Source organism: Zeugodacus cucurbitae, chromosome 3, assembly GCF_028554725.1.
Source record: "Zeugodacus cucurbitae isolate PBARC_wt_2022May chromosome 3, idZeuCucr1.2, whole genome shotgun sequence".
NCBI classification, from domain to species: Eukaryota; Metazoa; Arthropoda; class Insecta; order Diptera; family Tephritidae; genus Zeugodacus; species Zeugodacus cucurbitae.
The window spans coordinates 33024166-33048451 of record NC_071668.1 but is presented as its reverse complement, the minus strand read 5'-3'; the positions used below and the strand labels follow the sequence as shown (position 1 = coordinate 33048451).

Genomic DNA, 24286 nt, shown 5'->3' with positions numbered 1-24286 from the left:
CGTTTAAGCCGCATAATAAACGAAAATAAATATTTCAGTCACTTATTATACATATGCCGATGATCTTTATATCTTTAACACCGTTCGAAATGCTAATAATTTTATTAACCAAATTAACTCCCTTATGAACAATATTTTAAGTTGGTGCCAAATCAGTGGTACCAAAATCTCCTCAAATAAATCCAAACACCTACACATATGTAAGAAATATAATTGTAATAATATCGTATTAAACATCAATAACTGTAATATAACAAATGTAAACAAACTAAAAATATTAGGATTAAAATTTATTAATAAGTATACTTGGAATGATCACATGATTCAATTATAAAAGCTTTGGTAAGTAGTGACAGCTAATATTTGCCACTGCGTTACAAAAGGTTGTATTTGCGAAGGAAAGAAAAAAAGGAAAAATTAATTCGCTTTTTTTGTGAACGTAGTTAAAAATATATTCTAAGTAGTATAAAATATACTACTATTCTCGATCCAAAATTAATAAGTAGCATGAAAATATGTCCTGTTTTCTTCTAATAATGGTTGGAATTTTTTTTTTTGTATAGGTGAGTGATGTCCAGTGCAGAGAGTTAATATCTATTTAATATTAATAGTCATAGAGAATATAATATTTAAAATTTTTCTCCATGAAACAAACATTTAATTTTATTTTCGGACATTAGTACTAACATTATATAATAATTGATCAGATACCTATTAACAAATTACTCTGGCATAATTTGACCCACACATTACGATTTCTTTTCAAGTGAAGCGCTAGAAAGATTCTAACAATGGATAAATAACGTTGATTGATTACATGATCTTGCAACGGGAGAGTTACAAAAAGAGCCAGAGTTGAAGATATAGTCCCAATTCCTTCTGTGGAAAATAAAACAATTGTAACAAGTAAGGAAGGGCTAAGTTCGGGTGTAACCGAACATTTTATACTCTCGCAATTTATTGATGTAATTTTATAAAGATAACACAAATCGACCCATATATTCTGCATAAAATTCAATAGAATAACGAAAATCATCATAAATAGTATATGGGGACTGAGGTAATTCCTAAACCGATTTCACTCATTTTCACCACCAAGATACAATATATCGAAGACTTTACGCTCACTTAATTTAATATTACTTATAATTAGGTATATGGGATCTGGGGGAAGTTATGACCCGATTTTTACCATTTCAGGTACAGACAGAAACTGTTATAAGAAAAAAATGCAGAGGGAATGAATTACATTAAAATATCTGAGGGATTTACCTATATTTTCGGTGAAAAATTAACCTTAGGCACTGATTTCTTCATGTTCGATATCAGGGGCCTTGAAAAGTCATGGTCCAATTTTGACAATTTTTCCACAAGTGATGTCACAGCTCAAATACAGTATTTGTGTAAAGTTTTATTCCGCTAGCTTCATTGGTTTCTTATGAATACATTATAAAGTGAACGAATCAGATGGAATTCAAAATTGAGTTATATGGTTTTTTTCTGCACAAATAGACATGTTATAAAAGGACATGAAAAAATAGTATCAAAAAACTTAATAATAAACCTGTAATCCAAATAATAATAAAAAATATAATGATTATTTCGATAAAATAAATCATATATAAATACAGTGGAACTTCTCTAACACGAATCACCATAATTCCCAAAAAAACTTCGAGTTAGAGAGACTTCGAGTTATAGAATTTTCATTAAAGCATACAATTTTTCAAAAAGCTGTAAACTATAGATTTATACACAGTTTTATTTATTTACTTCGCATAAAATTATATGATTTTTATATTTTATTATATTCAGTAATTTTGTTTGATGCAGTTTGCTTTTGTTGGCTCTTTACGTCTGTATCTCATGTCTTTGTTACATGATTTATGTAAACCAAAAGTATAATATCATATTTTTTGTTCGCCTCCATACGATAGAGAGGGACTCTTTTACAATTTTGCTTCGATAGTCAAATTTTAAATTTTATATTATGTCCCAGTCGAAAAGTTCGATTTATGGAAGTAAATTTGTATGAAATTTTACTTCTATTACCAATTCACGAGTTCGAGTTATGAAGAACTTCGTGTTAAGGAAGTTTGAGTTATGGAGGGAAATTTGTATGAAATTTGAATACTAAACGCTATTGCCAATTCAAAAGTTCGAGTTATGGAGATCTTTGAGTTATGGAAGTACCCCTGTATTATGATGTATATTTTTTTTTTTTCTCAAAAATAATGATAATTTTTAATTTTTTTTTGCTGAAAAATTATAATTATTTATGATTTTTTACAAATTACTTAAAATAAATTATTATCGGTGAAGAAAAACATAAAAATCTGTTGATTTTCTACTCGACTTGCACTCCTGCTCTCTGAGAGCACTCATTAGCATCTCGGTATAAGGGAAATGTGGGACGGCATATCAAACTCCTTACGTACAGCTGCAACTGAAACTATTGGCTTTCGGAAAAGTAAAAAAAAAACACAGCTGGTATGATGAGGATTGTCGTCTCGCAGTGGAGAGAAACAGACTGCCTACCTCGCAATGTTGCGATCGACTGCAACACGAGCGGGATGGGAAAGATACCGAGAGCTGAAGAGGGAAGCGAGACGCATTTGCAAACAAAAAAAGAAAGAGGCCGAAATGCGTGAGTATGAACAGCTTGACAAGCTGGCAGGGGTAATGCTCGAAAATTTTACGAAAAGATCCGGCGACTAACTGAAGGTTTCAAGACCGCAGCACAGTCCTGGACCCCCAGAGGTGATCTAGTGGTTGATGACCAGAGTATACTGTGTTTGTGGAGGGAACACTTCTCCAGCCTGCTGAATGGCAGTGAAAGTACAACACCAGGAGATGGCGAACCCGTTTCCCCTATCGACGACGATGAAACAGATGTTCCATTGCCCGGCCGAGCTATTCAAATACGGCGACGAAGAGCTGGTGAGGTGCATGCATCAGCTTCTTTGCATAATAAAGTCGGAAGAAAGCATGCCCAACGATTGGAATATCAGTGTGCTCTACTCTATCAACAACTGACCAGATATTCACCATGCGCCAAATCTTGGAGAAGACCCGAGATCTGATATCGATATTATTGGAAACAACACCCGCGCCGTTAGTTCTGTTTTTCCCGCCTGGATAGGGAAGCGAAGCGAATGGGTCTGGTGCTGAACGAGGACAAGACGAAATATCTCCTGTCATCAAACAAACAGTCAGCGATAATAATGTCAGCCTTGAAATCCAACGCAGAATCACTGTTGCCAACAGGTGCTACTATGGACTGAGTAGGCAATTGAAAAGTCAAGTCCTCTCTCGACGAACAAAAACTAAACTCTGTCAGCATCCGATGAGACGGCACTAGGAGTTTTCTAGAGAAAGGTTTTAAGGAAGATTTATGGATGATGATGACGATGGAATGATGAGCTGTATATGTTATTCGACGGCATAGACATAGTCCAGCGAATAAAAAGACAGCGGCTACGCTGGCTAGGTCATGTTGTTCGAATGGACGAAGGTGCCCCAGCTCTGAAAGTTTTCAGTGCAGTACCCGTTGGAGGATGCCGAGGAAGAGGGAGGCCTCCATTCCGATGGAAGGACCAGGTGGAGAAGGACCTGTCTTCACTTGATATTACTCAATGGCGCCAAACTGCCAAAAGGAGAGATGCGAGGCGCGCTGTTGTGGACTCGGCTATAACCGCGTAGGCGGTGTCTACGCCAGTCAAGAAGAAGACCACTTAGAATCCATCCAAAGATTGTGTTTTGGGCTAATTTTGTTGTTTTTTAACATATTCTATTCTTTCTTATAATAATACTGTAAAAGAAAAATCTTAAAAAACTAAACCTTTGTTATAGAAATGTAATGTCAAAGTTGATTTTTTGTATCAATATGCATTTTTCAAATAATTAGTTGACAAACTGTATAATAGCGTCTTAAGATAGAAGCAAATTGATTAATTTACCGGCCTCTGCTCGATTTAAACGCTAATTAATATCGATTTACCATACAAAATACAATCTCCATTTATTTTAAATTGAATTTAAATTGACTTGAAAATCAAAAGTATCTCTGCGACAAGAACGTACGATATACGTTCTTTGTCTGTGATTGGCTGAATTTTTTGATAAAATAGCATTAATACTACTAGACGGTAGATGGCGCTGCTGAAAAAAAGGCAAAAATGTATAACAGCTGATCGTAAATCGAGTAACCGGCAGCATAAACGACAAAAACGGGTTTCTCGATTTAAATTTAAATTGATTAATTTATTTGGCTGTCTAAAAACGCTATAACACATGACGATTGGCAATGATTTGGTCCATTAGACATGAATGTTTGATTTTTATTGACATACATATCTATTATATTGTATGTTATTACTGGCTTGGGGTTTGAACAAGTTTTTACTTGAGTTTTTATGATGATTTTTTGGCTTTATTGATTTTTTGTCAATTCGCTCAGCTATCTCGTATTGAGCAGTGAGGAATCTTCACTTTGTAGCCATGTGGGCATTATTTTCTATCAACTAGTGATTGTTCCCATCGTAGTACAGCAGCATCTGGCAGTTTTTCTGCACAAATAGACATGTTATAAAAGGACATGAAAAAATAGTATCAAAAAACTTAATAATAAACCTGTAATCCAAATAATAATAAAAAATATAATGATTATTTCGATAAAATAAATCAATCACCAAAAAAACTTCGAGTTAGAGAGACTTCGAGTTATAGAATTTTCATTAAAGCATACAATTTTTCAAAAAGCTGTAAACTATAGATTTATACACAGTTTTATTTATTTACTTCGCATAAAATTATATGATTTTTATATTTTATTATATTCAGTAATTTTGTTTGATGCAGTTTGCTTTTGTTGGCTCTTTACGTCTGTATCTCATGTCTTTGTTACATGATTTATGTAAACCAAAAGTATAATATCATATTTTTTGTTCGCCTCCATACGATAGAGAGGGACTCTTTTACAATTTTGCTTCGATAGTCAAATTTTAAATTTTATATTATGTCCCAGTCGAAAAGTTCGATTTATGGAAGTAAATTTGTATGAAATTTTACTTCTATTACCAATTCACGAGTTCGAGTTATGAAGAACTTCGTGTTAAGGAAGTTTGAGTTATGGAGGGAAATTTGTATGAAATTTGAATACTAAACGCTATTGCCAATTCAAAAGTTCGAGTTATGGAGATCTTTGAGTTATGGAAGTACCCCTGTATTATGATGTATATTTTTTTTTCTCAAAAATAATGATAATTTTTAATTTTTTTTTGCTGAAAAATTATAATTATTTATGATTTTTTACAAATTACTTAAAATAAATTATTATCGGTGAAGAAAAACATAAAAATCTGTTGATTTTTCTTATTAAAAATAATGATAGCCAAATTTATATTACGAGAACACTTTATTCAAACTTGCGCACACAACTCGTCATTTACATATAATTCAAATTCAAAGAAAAAGCACATATTTCGTTGTAATAGAGATTGTAATAGAAAGAGAATTCTAAAATAAAATAAATATCATTTCACACTTTTATATGACGAGTCGTGTACTCTGGGAAGTTACAATAATGTAGTCCAACATTTGTTGCAAGGATTGGGGAAAACCCAGAAAAACCCAATCAGACTACATTTAGTTAAAATTAAGGTATATATTTGGTTAATTAGCTTTATGTTGTATTCAATTTGTCTCATCCACGAGTCCCATTTGACATCTCAATTTTAGGAAACGGTCTGCAGGTAACGATTTCGTCAAAATATCGGCCAACTGTTTATCTGTAGGAGTATACTCAAGTCTAATTAGCTTATTTTGAATTTGTTCTCTAGAAAAATGATACTTTATATCAATATGTTTCGTTCTTTTGTGACATGAAGGGTTATTAGCAATACATATACAACCTTGATTATCTTCACAAATTTTTATTGGTTCCACCAACTCCATCTTTTCACTTTTTAACAACGATTTCAGCCATAAAGCTTCTCTCACAGCCTCAATGCCTCAATAATGCCATATATTCTGCTTCAGTCGATGAAGCAGCTACAGAATTTTGTTTTTTTGTATTCCAACAAATTAAGAATGATTCAAACAATTGAAATAAATATCCCGTAGTACTTTTTCTATCAGTTTCACTTCCACCCTAATCAGAGTCAACAAAACCTAGTAAAATATTTTTATAATCAGGTTTCTAAATATAAACTAACTTTAAATCGATAGTACCTTTAAGGTATCGGAGTACCCTTTTTAAACTTCGCCATAATTCTGCATTATTTTTGTTGGTATATCTACATAAAATATTAATTGACGTACTTAAGCCGGGACGCGAACATATCATAACATACATTAAACAGCCAATTAAATTACGACATGGCGCATCACATCTGTCATCTGAATTTAAAGCCTCATAATCAAGTTTACTTGGAAGTGGAGTACTAACAGGTTTACAGTCATTCATTTTAAATTTATTCAATATATTTTTAATGTAAGCGGTTTGACTAAGGCACAACTGGTTATTTTTCTGTTCAATTTTAATTCCAATAAAATATCGAATCTCAAATAAGTCCGTCATTCTGAATTTATTCATCAAATAACTTTTACATTCATTCATAGTTTTACTATTCGCTGTTGCAATAACCAAATCATCTACATATAGTAGCACATACACATTTTTCAATATGTCCCCTTTGTCAAAAATATATATGCAATGATCTACTGTCGAATTCATAAAACCCATTTCCTTTAATACATTATCAAAAACATCAAACCAACATCTGGCAGCTTGCTTAAGACCGTATATAGCTTTATTTAATTTTCAGACTTTTTCTGTATCACAGGATAATCCTGGAGGAATTGTCATGTAAATTTCCTCTTTTAATGTACCGTTTAAAAATGCAGTTTTAACGTCCATGTGATGGACTTTTAAACCAAATTGGTTGGATAAAGCCAATATAAAACGAAAACTCGAAATTCTAGCTACTGGGGCAAATGTTTCATCATAATCATTTAAATATTCTTGTGTAAAGCCTCGTGCAACAAGTCTTGGCTTATGTTTGACTGGGTTGCCTAGTTCATCGTGCTTTATTGTAAAAACCCATCTACAATCAACTATATTTTTATGTTCAGGTGTTTGTATAAGCGACCAGGTTTCGTTATAAGAATGCGAATCTAGTTCTTCCTCTATTGCTTTTTCCCAATAAGATCTATCACTTCTACTCTTTATTTCTTCAAATGAATTTGGAGTGCTACTAATGAAAGTGTGTGCATTCATTATACAATTATACGACAGTGTGTTTTCTTCACTACATAATAACTGTTTGCGTTCTTTTAATCGTTCACTTCTTCTTACATCGTTATTATTTATCGGTTGTGAGTCTGACGATTTAGAACTGTGTTCATCTACTAATACATTTTCAACTGTATTTACCAAATCATATTTGTCCAAAGAATCAGGCTGTTTATCTGAATGAAACCTATCAGATTTTTCTTCCGTACTTTCATTCGGGAATTTAGATTTCATATCTTCCATACTATCATTCGGGAATTTTTTTGTTTTCATACCTTCCGTACTCTCATTCGGGAATTCAAAGCCTTTTGATTCGACACTATCTCTTATTATATTTCTGGAATGTACCATATTTGTTTCATCTACAATAACATCTCTTGCTGTTATAAAGCCTCTGTTATCTTCGTCCCATAATTTAAAACCATTCGGTTCGTATCCAACAAGTATGCATTTCTTTGATTTCTCATCAAATTTTCTTTTTCTAATTTTGTTGTGTACGTATACTGTCGAACCGAATACCTTCAAATACTTTAAATTCGGTTTTCTATCATGCCACTGTTCATATGGAGTTTTTGTACTATTCTTAAGAGCTTTACTAGGACTTATATTAATTAAATAGGTAGCTGTCAATACTGCTTCACCCCAAAAACTCTTGTCCAACTTTGCACCATTTACCATAGCACGCGCTTTTTCTGTTATTGTTCTTATCATTCGTTCGGACACACCATTCAACTGTGGAGTGTGTGGGATTGTTAAATGGTAAGTGATCCCCTTCTGAACACAATAGTCCTTCATTTCATTCGATAAGTATTCTCGACCATTGTCTATGTAAAAATTCACAACTTTTACATTGAAATGTGCTTCACTTTTAGCGATAAAGTCTTTAAACATTACAAAAACATCAGATTTATAAGTGATTAGACAAGTTACACAATAATGTGTAAATTGATCAACAAATATGACATAATAATTTTTACGGTCTACTGTGGATAGTGTAATTGGACCGCAAACATCAGAATGAATTATAAATAAAGGCCCCTTTACGTGGTTTTTATCTTTATATTTTTCAAAAGGTAATCTGGCCTGTTTTCCATTAATGCAAGCTTCACATAAATCATTGTTAGGTTGCACAGTGTTTAAAAGATGAGTATCATTGAACATATCTTTACTTTGAATTTCTAAAAATTTTCTTCTACTAATATGTCCTAACCTCTCATGCCACAATTAGTAGTTATTATTCAATGATGCATATACTTTACTACATAATGTTAATTCAATATATGGTACGCTATACATACCTTTGTTTTCAAGAATTACTTCACCATTTTTCGAAACTTTGACACCTTCCGTATTAAATTCGATGGTCATCCCAGAGTTTTGCATCTTTCTTACAGAAAGTAAGTTTTCCGGAATATCACGGCAAAACAAAACATTTTCTAGAGTAATCGGATTTTGTAAATTGTGTAGTCTCACTATGCCTTTCTTTGTGGCGTAAACATATTCACCGCACTTTGCGACTGCGATTTCCACTGGCGGATCTAATTCAACATACTCAATAAACATGCTGTCATCGCTTATCAAGTGGTCAGAAGCACCAGAATCTAAGATAAATGAGACATTATTATCTTTACGTCTTGCTACACCGTCACCACCCATCATAAACGCGAATCCCCTGTCCTGCTGCGTAGTTGCAATTTGAACTGTTTTTCCTACTTCCGAACCTTGTTTATTTATACTTTTTTTTATACGTATAGCAGTCCTTTTTTATGTGACCTATTTTTCCACAATGGTGACACTTTAACTTCTTTTTAAAACTGTTTTTGAAATATTTCTGATTGTATTTGTTTTTAAAATTGTATGGTGTAACTTTGTTAACGTTTTGTGAAAATTTTCCTACGGCTTGTAACACTTTTACACTCGTATCTCTATCAGCACTTCTTATTTTTGTTTCATGATCGAGTAATCGATTTTTTACAAAAGCTAAAGTTAATTTGTCTTCTGATAACGTTTCAATCGCTGTGATAACACCATCATAAGACGATGGTAAAGTAAGTAGTAAATGTGATACTTTATCCATCTCGTCAATCTTAGCTCCCGAAGCTCAGTTATCAAGTCATCAAAAAAATTAAAATGAATCAGTAGCTGTGAATCACTTTTGAATTTTAACGATAATAACCTTTTTCGAACAGCTAACTGCGTTGCTAAACTTTTTCTTTCATATATCGCATCCAAATTTGTGAAAATTTGTTTAGCTGTACTTTCGTTGCTTGCAAAGCCAAGAAAAGAGTCACTTAAAAATTCAATAATTAAACTTTTCGCGTTCCTTTCGGTTTTTAACCAGGCATCATCAGGCTCATCCGGCGTAGTTTCGTCTATAACCTTTAAAGCGTCTATCTCAGCCAAAAGTGCTCTCACTCGAAACTTCCAGATGGAGTACTTTTCGCCGCTAAAGGGAACAATGTTCCGTTTTACTTTTTCCATGGAACTGTACTATGTTTGGCTATTGCTGGTTAAGGCGTACTCTGGGCCCATAACCTGTTGATTTTTCTTATTAAAAATAATGATAGCCAAATTTATATTACGAGAACACTTTATTCAAACTTGCGCACACAACTCGTCATTTACATATAATTCAAATTCAAAGAAAAAGCACATATTTCGTTGTAATAGAGATTGTAATAGAAGAGTAATTTTTGTTTGTTAATTGTGAATATTCACAATTATAGAAAGCAATGATGTAATTAAAAATACTGCAATTCTAACAAAATCAATATACAGTGGAACTTCTTTATAGTGAACTTCCCTACAATGAAGCTCTCCCTATAATGAAGTCATTTTGAAGACACAGCTTTTTGGTTCTACTTTCGGTGCATTTTTGTCTCCTTATAATGAGTTTCTATATAGTGAAGTTTTCTATATAATGAACAAACTTTACTGCTTGAAAATCAAGCTTCATATGTTTTTGTCTCCGTATAGTGAATTTTTTTAAATATGTTTTCGGTTACACTCAATTATTTGTAACTGCGTATTCTCAGAAATAAAAGAAATGTAGAAATGTAATACGGGGAATCTCAAAATGAAAATACATACATATGTACATTGTAGTAGGAGTTCTGTTGTGTTAAGAAATTGAAGTAAAAATAACTTGAAAAAAAGCTATTAATTATTAACAAAAATAAAGAAGGGAAGGTACAAAAAAATATATTGCTAATCAGTTTGAAATACTTCCCAGCACTTTATCAAATATTCTAAAAAATAAGGAAATGATTTTGAAAAATGTAGAATGTAAATGGAAGAATGTAATTCAAACCAAACTTACTGATTATTTTAAATAAAATTACAAAAGAAAAAAATGAATTTCTATATAATGAAGTCTCCATATAGTGAAGTGATTTTCAGGTCCCCTGCGAATTCACTATAAGGAAGTTCCACTGTATAATCATTGTTTTGTGATTTTTATAATAAAACTTATAATGATTACGGTCCTTGATTTCCATAATGAGTTTTTGAACTATGCGCGCTTAATAATTTGTTTTTTTTTTTTCGTAACTGGTGTATACGACACGAACACGTTTTTCGTTTAACTTTTCTCGCGATTCCGCGACACTTGATTGCGTTTGTTTTTAAACTGAACTGTTTAATTTATTTATATGAGTTCTTTATATCTACTAGCAGAATCGCCAAATACTTTTCATTATTATGTGGGTGGGTTTTTAAAATGAACGCGACACGCGCGATTCAAGTGAGTCGTAAAAACTAAACTGAACTAAACTTAAACTGAAACTGAAAGAAGAACATACAGAGATGCCTCTTACATTCTTAGAGCTTAGGTGTCTAAATCTACATAAGCGTGCCATTAGTGATAGCAGATTTTGCTGATCTACCTTTATGGTAATTATGATATACAAATAGTACTATATTTTCACTCCTATCATAACCCGATATTATCTAAAATCTAAAAAAATAATGCACCGTTAAGTGTCTGGTATTTTTTCTTGCAATTCTCCGTATTGTGAAAACAATTTTGAGACAACGCGAAACATGAAACAATTTGCTATTCGTTGTTGGTTTTGCACATTCAAATAACTTTTTATTTTCATATAAACATGTTCAACCGCCAGGAATGTGTTTTGCTATTGAAAAATGAATTCAACTTCATTTTCAATAATCTAATCTGCTAATCAAATAAAAAAATCGAGAATTTTGTATTGTGAAAAGAATTATAAGTAATAATGGGCCTAATCATCAAATCCGCAGCGAATTCGATTTCGATACGATAAAGATTTTCGATCGAAAATTTTCATGCAATCTTTGATTCCATCGATAAACTTCTTTACCACAAAGCGAGAACGTAAAACTGTTTTATCGAGCTTTATCGACAAATTTTCTTCATTTAAAAGAAAATAAAACTGACCTCCTCATCGAGTTAACTTAAATTTACTTAAATGAAGGGCCCACTACCTGTTATAGATATGTGTTGTACGATTTAGTTATTTTTTTGGTTAAAAACTTAAATTCAGTTTCACACTGTAAATAAACCATAATACATACACGCAGAATATATTTTTTCGAGTCGGTAAGAGCGTTCAATGTGATCGTTAATTTTATTTTCGATGCGGTTTCAATGATTTCGACGTATACATTTTCGATCGAAACGTATTCAATGATTAGACCCAATGTATATAAGTATTTCTGCATGCATACAGAAGTGAAAATATAAATTGAAAAAAATAAATAAATAGTGATGGTAATGTTACCTAGTGATATGCCGGTTTAATTCTCACTGTTTTATATCACATTCTTGTAGCGTGTTTAGAGCGCCAAATTAATTGATCAATTAAACTATTTATTGAGAAAACCTTTTTTACCTTTTATACTGCCGGAGGGACATCTACCGTAGATTTTTTCTAATAAAAAATTCAGCCAATCGCAGACAAAGAACGTATATCGTATGTCATTGTCGCAGAGTTGCATTAAATTTTCAAGTCGATTAAAATTCAATTAAAAATAAAAGTAGATTTTATTTTGTATGGTAAATCGATCTTAATAAGCGTTTTAATCGAGCATAGTCTATTAATGGCTAAACAAACTCCCAAAGCTTTTATATTAGGGATTATATTTTTTTTTATTATTATGTTGCCTTATTTCAAATTTACTATTTTTATATAATTGCAACGTTAAATAAGTACCTCTAGTCAAACACAAATTTTGCAAAAGTTGGCGATTTGTTTTTTAAAATTCCAAATACCAAACCAATATAGTTAATTTTATTATTGAAGAAGCCCCTCTTACAGCTGTTTCACGAAACAAATTTAAGTGAAAAACAAGTGAAGAAAGCCTAAGTTCGGGTGCAACCGAACATTTTATACTCTCGCAATTTATTGAAGAAACTTGCACTCTTGAGAGGACCATAGAATCGGTCAACAAAGGGGACATTCTTATAGTGATGGGGGATTTCAATGCACAACCTCGACCTGACAATACCAATTACAGCGAAGTAATGGGAAGACATGGAATCGGGAGGATGACTGAAAATTGAGCTCTTTTTGCAGAAATGTGTGCGGGTAGCCAACTCGTCATTGGTGGTACACTCTTTCCTCACAAATTCATTCATAAAGCCACTTGGACTTCACCAAATCGTTTGGTAGAAAACCAAATCGATCACTTCGCAATCAGCAAAAAATGGCGACACTCTCTGTTGGACGTAAGAGTCAAACGGGGGGCAGATATAGACAGCGATCACCATCTACTCTTAGCTACATTGCAACTAAAAATTGCGGCTGTAAACAAAACGCCACCCCTCAGGTCAAACAGATTCCAGTTAAGCAGACTCAAAATGGAGGAAACAGCGCGGAAATATTCAGAAGCCTTGAAAAGCTCCCTATCTTCGCATACAGCAGAAGAACTTTCTAATTGGAGCACATTGAAAGAAATTTTCATTAAACCAGCTGAAATACTGATTGGAACACCACAAAGTGCGCGGAAAGAGTGGCTATCAGACAGATCTTGGGCACTGATTGCACATAGGAAACGTATGAAAGCAGATCTTAACGCCGCAAGAACGCGTAATATAAAAGTACTGCTGCAAAGGCAGTATTCAGCACTAGCCCGCGAGATAAAAAAGAGTGCGCGGCGTAACAAGCGAAAGTGGGTCGATGACATCGCGAAGAAGGCTCAAATTGCAGCCGTGACGAATCGCAGCAGAGACCTCTACATATACACAAGACAACTGGCTCTATGTCACTTCAAACCAACTGCTAGGCCCTTAAAGAAAACCCAGCTTGAGTTGTGGTCAAATTTTTATACTAAACCTTAGCCTCTACTCTTGACAGTGCACACCGTATATGCAAATGCAAAGCACACATAGATAACCCTCTTATATACGTAGAATGTCCAAATGTAACCGAGATCACCATGGCTATAAATGGAATGAAAAACAAGTAAGGAAGGGCTAAGTTCGGGTGTAACCGAACATTTTATACTCTCGCAATTTATTGATGTAATTTTATAAAGACAACACAATTCGACCCATATATTCGATTTCACTCGTTTTCACTACCAAGATACAATATATCGAAGACTATACGATCACTTAATTTAATATTACTTAGAAATAGGTATATAGGATCTGGGGGAAGTTATGACCCGATTTTTACCATTTCAGGTACAGAGAGAAACTGTTATAAGAAAAAAATTCAGAGGGAATGAATTACATTAAAATATCTGAGGGATTTACCTATATTTTCGGTGAAAAATTAACCTTAGGCACTGAGTTCTTCATGTTTGATATCAGGGGCCTTGAAAAGTCATGGTCCGATTTTGACAATATTTCCACAAGTGATGTCACAGCTCAAATACAGTATTTGTGTAAAGTTTTATTCCGCTAGCTTCATTGGTTCCTTATGAATACATTATAAAGTGAACGAATCAGAGTGAATTTAAAATTGGGTTATATGGGAAGTAGACGTAGTTGTGAACCGATTTCGCCCATATTCCACCCGTGTCATCAGGGTGTCAAGAAAGTGTTATATACCGAATTTCATTGAAATCGGTCGAATAGTTCTTGAGATATGGTTTTTGACCCATAAGTGGGCGACGCCACGCCCATTTTCCATTTTGTAGAAAAATCTCTGTGCAGCTTTCTTCTGCCATTTCTTATGTAAAATTTGGTGTTTCTGACGTTTTTCGTTAGTGAGTTAACCCACTTTTAGTAATTTTCAACCTAACCTTTGTATGGGAGGTGGGCGTGGTTATTATCCGATTTCTTTCATTTTTGGACTGTATAAGGAAATGGCTAAAAGAAACGACTGCATAAAGTTTGGCTTATATAGCTTTATTGGTTTGCGAGTTATATACAAAAAAACTTATTTGAGGGCGGGGTCACGCCCACTTTTCCAAAAAAATTACATCCAAATGTGCCCCTCCCTAATGGGATCCTATGTTCCAAATTTCATTTTCATAACTTTATTTATGGCTTAGTTATGACACTGTATAGGTTTTCGGTTTCCTCCATTTTGTGGGCGTGGCAGTGAACCGATTTTGCATTTTCGAAAGCAACCTCCTCAGGGTGCCAAGGAACATGTGTTCCAAGTTTCATTAAGATATCTTAATTTTTACTCAAGTTATCGCTTACACGGACAGACGGACAGACGGACATCCAGATTTCAAATCTACTCGTCATCCTGATCATTTATGTATATGTAACCCCATATCTAACTCTTATATTTCTTGGTGACACAAACAACCGTTATGTGAACAAAACTATGATACTCTGTGCAACAGGTTGCGAGAGTATAAAAAACAAGGCGCCTGGAATTGACAATATACCCCCAGAACTTATGAAAGCAGATCCAGTGACGAGTGCCTCTCTGATCCTGCCTCTTATTAAAAAATTCTGGCAGTCGAAAGAGCTCACGCATGAGCTAAAAGAAGGTATCATCATTAATCTTCCGAAAAAGGGTGACCTCACATTGTGCAATAACTGGAGGGGAATAACGCTATTAAGTTGTCTCAATAAAGTTATAGCTGAAATTATAAGACTTAGACTAGCTTCGGAACTAGACGAAGGATTCAGAAAGGAAAAGGCCGGCTTTCGTCCCAGAAGGTCGTGTGTTGATCATGTAAACACGTTGCGAATAATCGTTGAACAGTTGGCGGAATGGCGCTCCTCACTATATGTAGCTTTCATAGATTTCGAGAAAGCGTTCGACACGCTATGTCATCGTGCAATTTGGAGCGCTCTGGAATGTAAAGGAGTCCCGAACACCCTCATTACACTTATAAAGGGCTTATACTCTGGGGCCAGTTGCCGCGTGTTTCACGATAGCCAACTTGGTAGCTGCATTCCTGTCGAAAGAGTCGTGCGACAAGGGTGTGTTTTGTCGCCTTTACTTTTTAACACAGTTCTGGATGTTGTGATGAGGAGCGCAACGCGTGAAGAGAGAGGTATAAGGTGGGGACTGTTTGATCGGCTTGAAGACTTAGATTATGCGGATGACATATGCGTTTTATCGCATAGTCACGCAGATATGCAAGCTAAACTCGACGATGTAGCCGAATCATCCACAAACGCAGGTCTTAAAATTAATCTCAAAAAAACAAAAATTATCCGTTTGAACACCAACAATAAGAGTCCACTGCATATACTTGGAGAATACGTAGAGGATGTTGAATCATTCGTATATCTTGGCTGCACGATAACCGCTTCTGGAGGTTCCTCTGAGGATATAAGTAACCGCATAGGAAAAGCAAAACAAGCATTTGGAATGCTCAAAAATATTTGGAAGTCTCAACAGTTATCCATTCGAACAAAAGTGCGGTTGTTTGACTCCAACATAAAATCTGTTTTGCCAGGATTCACAACGACTACAAACCTTCGTCAACCGTTGCCTTCGAAGAATACTAGGCATTTACTGGCCGGATATAATCTCCAATGAAACGCTATGAAGACGCACGCAACAAACCCCACTGCGTCTCGAAATTCTCAAACGTAAGTGGGCGTGGATCGGGCACACTTTGCGCAAACCTGTAAACGATATAGCAAGAAATGCTATTGATTGGAACCCGCCTGGACAGAGGCGAGTTGGCAGACCTGCTCATACGTGGAGAAGACAGTTGGAGGCTGACTTCAGACCTACAGGAAAAAGTTGGGGCGAAATAAAGCGTATGTCATGTGACAGAAATGGTTGGAACTGTTTAATTGTGGCCCTTTGCTCCTTGCAGGAGTAACAGGAACTATATATATATATATATATATCACGTATTAACCAATACATATATGCGGAATAAAGCCCACCGTATTTTTGAAAAACCTATAATTAGGTATATGGGAGCTAGGATATGTTATAACCCAATTTTACTATTTTTTTAACAGAACACTATTAGAAGAAAACAATTTCCTCTGAATTACATTAAATTATCTGAGAGATTTACCCACATTTTCGGTTAAAATTTACCTAGACGCTGAGTTCAACATGTTCGATATCTGGGGCCTTGAAAAGTTATAAGTCGTTTTCGACAATTTTTTCACAAGTGAAGTCAGAGATGATATGTACTATTTGTGTAAAGTTTTCTTCCACTATCTTCATTGGTTCCTTATGTATACATGATAAAGTGAAGGAATCAGATGGAATTCAAATTTGAGTTATAAGGAAAGTAGTCGTGCTTGTGAACCGATTTCGCCCATTTTTTATCCGTGTTATCAGGGTGTAAAGAAAATATTATATACCGAATTACATTGAAATCTGTCGAGTAGTTCCTGAGATATGGTTTTTTACCCATAAGTGAGCGATGCCACGCCCATTTTTCATTATGTAAAAAACTCTGATTGCAGCTTCCTTCTACTGTTATTTCTGTGAAATTTAATGTTTCTGTCGATTTTATTTAGTGAGTTAACCCACTTTTAGAAATTTTCAACCTAACATTTGTATGGGAGGTGGGCGTGGTTATTATCCGATTTCAACTATTTTCATGGTGTGGTTTATTGGTTTGCGAATTATATATAAATAACCGATTTGTGGGCGATCTCTTATTCCAAATTTTATTTTTATAACTTTATTTATGGCTTAGTTATGAAACTTTCTGTTTTTGGTTTTCGCCATTTTGTGGGCGTTGCAATGGTCCGATGCCCCAAGGAACATGCGTTCCAAGTTTCATTAAGTATCTTAATTTCTCGTAGCAACTTTGTTGCGAGAGTATAATAATTAATTTCGGTTTTACCATTTGACTTAACTTTTATTTAAATGGTCACGCTTTGCCATTTAAATATTATTTAAATATTGTCATATGTTACCATGGTTACGCTTTTCTATCAGCTGAATTCCCATTTATTTACCATTTTGACAAAAATATATAATTTATTTGTTTACATAAATCAGCTGTCATTCTTACTGCCTGCCTTTTAATGTTTTGGATGCCAAATGTCAATAAAGGTGAAACGCAAGGAACTTAAGTGCAAAGATAAAAATTAAAATTAAATGGAAGTAAATTTTCAATTAAAAAATTTCGTGAAACCGGCTGTTAATGTTTTACTTCTGGATGGTAACCATTTATATATTTTATTAAACTTAAAAATCGAATATTAACTTTTTAGACGACGGCTATTGGAAAATTATGGATGATGTAAATGCAAATTTTTAATTATTTTATCAAACCATCGCGAAAATTATTAAAATGTTCCCAAATGTTTGGAATGGCGATCTACTGTCCTTGTCAAGTTAGAGGACGTTTTCAACAGTTGCTCCGAGTATAAATTTGCATTTGTATTGTCTCTGATCAAAGATAGTGCCCAGTTCAACAACACTCTATCCGTCAGGCAATATTCGAAAGATTTCCAGATAGTTATAATTTTATATCCATTGGGTTCATCTGGTGAAAATGCTGCAATTCAAAAAGTAGCTACGCTATTTGGTGTAGGAGATGGAGAAACGCTTTACAAAATAACAAAGCGAGTATTTTCGGCTCTTTTGGAATTGAAATCTAAATATATCACTTGGGCTGATGCAAATAAAAAGCAAGAAATTGTAAAAACAACGTACATTGAAATGCCTTATTGTATAGGATACAGAACTGAAACTTGCTGAAATACCCGTTATTAATCATGCGGCTTAATGTACATGACGCTCGCATGTTCCGTACTAGTGCTCTCTCCAATCAGGAAGATTCATATTTTTCATCCTATCAATGGGTGGCAGGGGAATCTGCTTATCCATTACTGACCACCCTTCTCACACCATATTGAGCGATTTCGCAACAGTTGGACTATTCAAAGCGTAAATTTTATTTATTTATTTATTTACAAGAGAAGTAATTATAAATAATAACTCCACTAAATTTAAAGCACTGGCTACAGAGGCCTTCGGCTCTTATATTACGTTGTTATACTAACTTGCTTACAATTAAATTAAATTGGATATATTACATATGTTAAGAAAATTATTTATTGCCTTGATGAAATTTGACCAATCTCTCGAAACCGACTCGTGGATGATATTTAAACCAATCGGCTTTATCTATAAGAAATTTAGATCTAGGTTTAATGGTATATTGCATCGGTGTGATGATAGTAGTTACTATCGGAAAATGGTCGCTATTGTGAATGATTTGTGCGTAGAGAAGTGAGTTGGTAATCTGTCGTTGAGGACAAAGAGGTTTTTTGCTAGTATAACATTTTCTATTATTACACCCCTTACGTTAGAGGAAGGAGATCCCCATAGCGGACTCCATGCGTTGAAATCGCCGATGATTATAGTGGGAGTGGAAACAGTGTTTATGATACTTATAAGATCCCCTGCATTAAACTTTTGATGCGGAGGAATATAGCATGATATTATAGAGAGTTTGAAACCAATGTCAACTTCTATAGCAATGACGGAAATATTGGATGAAATTGGGATACGTTTATGTTTGATTTGATTTTTGATAAACAAGGCAATGCCCTGTTTTGCTGATTTATTTTGAGGTAGGTTATAAAAGTGACCTATATATTTGTGAGGTGTGCATGCTGTTTTGTTTACTGGGAGGTGAGTTTCTTGTAAAGCAATTATATGTGGTGAGAATTCATTTATGAGTAAGTTTAAGTCTGGGTAATTGTTGAAAAGACCATTCATATTCCACTGAAGAATTCTCATAATCTATTCTGTATTGGTGTTTTTTGTTGGTGAGAGGGGGAAGGGTGTATGGTTGAGTTGACTGATCAAGTTAGAAATGAGCGAGGTTGTTGTAGCGTAATCAAAAGATGTTGTGGTTGAATCATCGACTGCACTTGTTGTTGGAAGAGAGTTAGTTGAGTTTACGTTGGTTGTTTTATTTCCATTGCTTTCGTTGTTCGTGGAGAGTTAGAATGGGGAAGTGAAGTGAGAGTAGGGACTGAGATTTTCGCTCCTGTTTGGTTGTTGTGTTCGTTATTTGCGAGGTCTATGTTTATCGGATTGTTAATAATGTTAGCGAAAGAAGGAGATGAAGTATTGAAAACAGGTGGTATTTGTGCTTTATGAATATTTAATGCTTCGCGGAAAGAGCATTTATTGTCTGTTTGAATTGTTATTATTTTTGTCATTTCAATGAACTTTGGACACAATTTGCTTGAGGCTGAGTGGTCAGCAGAACAATTTACACAGAGAGTGCGAGTACAGGGCGAGGGATTGTGTGTTGGCAATGCGCAAGTATCGCAGATAGGAATTTTATTGCAACGTTTTTTTGTATGGCCAAGTAGTTGGCAGTTTTTGCATTTGGGTAGTAGCGTTTTACCTTTGTTTTATACCATGATACATCAATCTGTTCAGGTAAATGGTAGCGATCAAAGGTTAGAAGAACAACGCCACTTGGAGTCGGTTGTCCATTTATGTATTTTGGGAGTTTGTAAACCGATGTAACACCCTGTTCTTTCAAATTTTCAATTATTTCATTGTCTGAGATGTCATTTAAACATGGAGCGTAAATGGTGCCTTTTGAAGAATTTAAATTTCTATGGAGTTCAATTTTTACACCGCATATGCCAATGAGCTGTTTTGTTGTTGTGAATTTTTTTGCAATAGTGCTATTTTTAACTAAAAGTAGTAGGTTTCCGTCTCTTAATTCATTAATTTTTATTATCTCTGAACTGATATACTTTAAGGCTTTGTGAACAGCGAAGCAAGACAATTTATTCAAAGGTTTGTTTGTTTCACTTGAACTCACCACGATGTATTTTGGGCTATCTTTTATTGTTGTTGGTAAAGTAGGGAATGGATCTTCTTTCGATAATTGGTTGGCTTTTTTATTTCTTTTTGGTTGTGGACTAGAGGTTAATAGGGCAAACCTATTATTTTCTAGAGCGGTCCCCCAGGGGGACATGGTTACACTATTTTTGTAAGATTGATAGAATTCACTAAATAGGAGCACGTATACTGAAAAAGTAAGGAATTTGATAAAGAGAATTGCACTAACGAGGATGAAATTTACTGAGAGCACAACCGTTTGCGTCGAGTGTCAGTCGATGACTGTCAAAGCGTAAAGTTTTTATTTGCGTCATAGCAGATTTCGGGTGAGAATTGAACATTGTTTTGGAATTCTGAAAGAACGTTTTGGCGGTCTCAAAGAATTAAGGATACGAATTAAGAATGAAAAAGTCATATTCTATGCTCCAATTGGTTAATTGTTTATTGCAAATACCATAACACCTTACGAACCACTTCAGATGATTCAGAATATGTAGGCGATTCGGTTGTCGGTAACGACGGAGAACCTGATGAAATTTTCTATTATGAAAATGGTCAGCGAACATCAGAAGCAAAAGCCAAGCGCAAAACTTTGTATACGCTAATGTTTGGTGACCAATAAAATGTGGAATTTACAACCTGTTTCACGAAATTTTATCATTGAAAAATAAGTTCTATTTAATTTTAATTTTAAATTTCACTTAACTTTGTACTTAAGTTTAAGTTTTCACCATTATTCAAAATTAACATACAAAAAATTAAAAGGCATGAATGTTAGAAAGAATAAAAGAATATTTCTGTAAACAAAAAATTTTATTTATTTGTCAAAATGCGAAAAAATGGAACTGAAATAGATAATTTCCAAAATGTATGGTGCAGGACTCGCATCTGAGGGGAGCACGATTGAGTGACATCGGATGTTACAAAAGTGGCTGCATCGCTCGAAAGTGGCATGCGGTCACATTTTAGCGATTTTAGAAAGTATTAAAATTTAGTTATCTGCGTTGAAACATTAGAATTTTAACAACCTTCGATGGTTCTACCATCAGCATCTTCTAGCAGTCCTGCAACAGTTGACGTGAGCCAGTCATTGGCTTTTCTGTACTCCGCCCTTAGTTACGCACCTTCCATCGCACAAGTTCCCATGAGGCATACCTTGGAACCTGAAAATAACGAAAAACAAAATAGATTAACATTTTAAACAGACTTATGTATATGCTAACCTCAAAATCCGCCTCCTCCTGCAGGAACTTTATTCCGTTCTGTTTGCAGGGCGTTTTTCAAGACGGCTTTATTTCTAATTTGGTATTTTCGCATGTCTGGTACAAAAAACTGACCACAGATTCTCAATTGCATTAAAATCTGAAGATTGCTCTGGTCTTTGTACTATGTGGACAGTTCTAAATAAGCCAACTTTGCACAACTCCGAACTTGTGCTTCCATTACTTGCTCCCCACCATTTTTTACGGTACTACGTAGATTTTGCGGTTGTAGCTCAGCAAATGGTAAATGGATTTGTCCATATCTACATATCCATTTCTATCCGAACTAGAGAGGTTGAAATTACTCTCATCTCCAAAAATTACGGTATTTGTTACGGTACTGTTCGTTTGCAACATTCAACCTTGCTGGAGTAAGAAAACTTGTTCCCATAACTGAAATATTAAATACCAAGAAATTAAGTGATATTTTAACACAAAATTTTAATCAAAGTGCAGATATTCTTGGAGGTCAATATCTGTTTCACCTAGATAATGACCATAAACATACTGCGCTGGATACTCGTCTTTGAATCTTCTACTACTGTCCATTTTAATAATAGTAAGTAATGGAAGTATTAGGTTAATATGCAAGCGAAGCAATTCTAAAATGTGAATTTAAATGAGTAAAACGTGAACATTTCGCAAATGTGAACTGCCTTGGCTATAATTAGTTCACGTTTTCGAGCGTGCGCTGTATATTTTATTTGTTTTTTATACAATGAACAAATAAACTTTAAATTAATTTTTACTCTAATTGTAATAATTATTAAAAGTCAAAATTATTTCATTGCAATTGACAATTAATAGCGTTTTAGACCGGAAGTAATTGATCAATTAACCCGTCTGCTCAGCTTATGAAACTTTCCAACTTCTTATAAAAAGCTAAAACAAAAATGTACAACAGCTGATCGGTTATCGAGTAGCCGGCAGTATAAAAACCAAAAAATTGTTTCCCAATAAAAATTTTAATTGGAAAATTAATTTGGCTGTCTAAAAACGCTTTAACAGTTTTTGATTTGAAGTTACGTATGTATGTACTGTACATCTACTCTCGAAAAGTAAATTCTCAGAAAGTAAATAATCGCGGATAAGTTAATCACCTTTAAGATTACACATGCACCTCGAAAAAGTAAATTTTTTAATTTACTTTTCAGAGAGTGTGATAAAAAATTCGAAACGAAGCAAGCAGCGTCTTTTACGATGTTGCAAAAACACTTACTCTCTTGTTTATCGCGTCTTTTTAGTAAATAAACTCTCCTACTTGATCCACTGGTTTAAAAATGAAAACGATGCAAATCAGGTGTCAGACTTTTTGAATTGTCGTACAAAAATGGTCAGAAAATATATTGCAAAAGAAAAAAAAACAAAAGAATATTCAAGATTTTTTCTCTTCATAGTAAATACATATGTATGTATGTAAATGTAAATATGTTTTTCATGTAAATCCATATGTTTTATTGAAGCAAATAAATGAATGAATTTTTTAAGTTTAAAAATGCATTTAATATTATAAAAACAGATAATTTATGTATATATTTGGAAAAGTAAATTATTCGAAAAAGTAAATTACCCAAAATACCAATCGATTTACTTTTCGAGAGTATACTGTATATGTTCTTTGGCAAAAATATATAACTAACTAACTATCCAAGCTTACAACCGTATCGAAGAAGATACAATCCAACGGAATCATCCGCGGCTTGTGTTCTTCCCGCACAGAGGGCGCTATTGGTCAGCAAAGAACGTATTTATTCGATGAGTGTAGTACTCATCATAGAAAATATCGAAAATACACAACGTGTGTTGAGTGTTCTCACCTCAGTTTTCTATGGGCATGTCTATTTAGATGTTCATATTTGGTTTCTAGTTTATGTGCAAAAGGTTTCAGATATAAGATTTTTTAAGTGGCTCACCGCAATTTAGCTCAAAAATATCCTTTATTCTGAGAACAGATGAGCTTTAAAAAAACAAGAGATCATTTAGTTTGTGAATTTATTGCTTTAGATAATGTTTCCTAAAATTTAATTTTATATAAGTAAATAAAGATTGGTGTATCGACATTTGAGTGCTAGTTCGTGTTTCACAATTATCACATTTCTTCGGATTTTCTCATAGATTTCGGATATACAGTGGAACTTCTCTAACTCGAATCACCATATCCACAAAAAAACTTCGAGTTAGAGAGACTTCGAGTTATATAATTTTCATTAAAACATGCAATTTTTGAAAAGACTGTGATATATAGATTTACACACTGTCTTATTTATTTACTTCGCATAAAGTTTTATATACATACGTTAAAACAAGTAATATGTAATTTTGCTTGCTGCAGTTTGGAATTATTTGGCTCTTAACGCCTGTTTCTCATGCCTTTGTTACTTGATTTATGCAATCCATAAGTATAATATCATAGTTTTTGTTCGCCTCGATACATTATAGAGGTACTCTTTTGAAATTCTGCCTCGATAGTAAAATTTTAAATTTTGTAGGTCGAAAAGTTCGATTTATGGAAGGAAATTTGTATGAAATTTTAC

The 24286-nt window shown here is 33.9% G+C and overlaps 1 long non-coding RNA gene across 1 annotated transcript; it reads left to right on the top strand.

The window, feature by feature from the left end:
- The first annotated feature begins 17586 nt into the window (after window positions 1-17586).
- On the top strand, window positions 17587-18716 carry LOC128920280 (uncharacterized). The gene is made up of 2 exons (XR_008470391.1): window positions 17587-17833; window positions 17886-18716. It is a non-coding gene; the product is annotated as an uncharacterized LOC128920280 (long non-coding RNA).
- Window positions 18717-24286: the final 5570 nt, after the last annotated feature.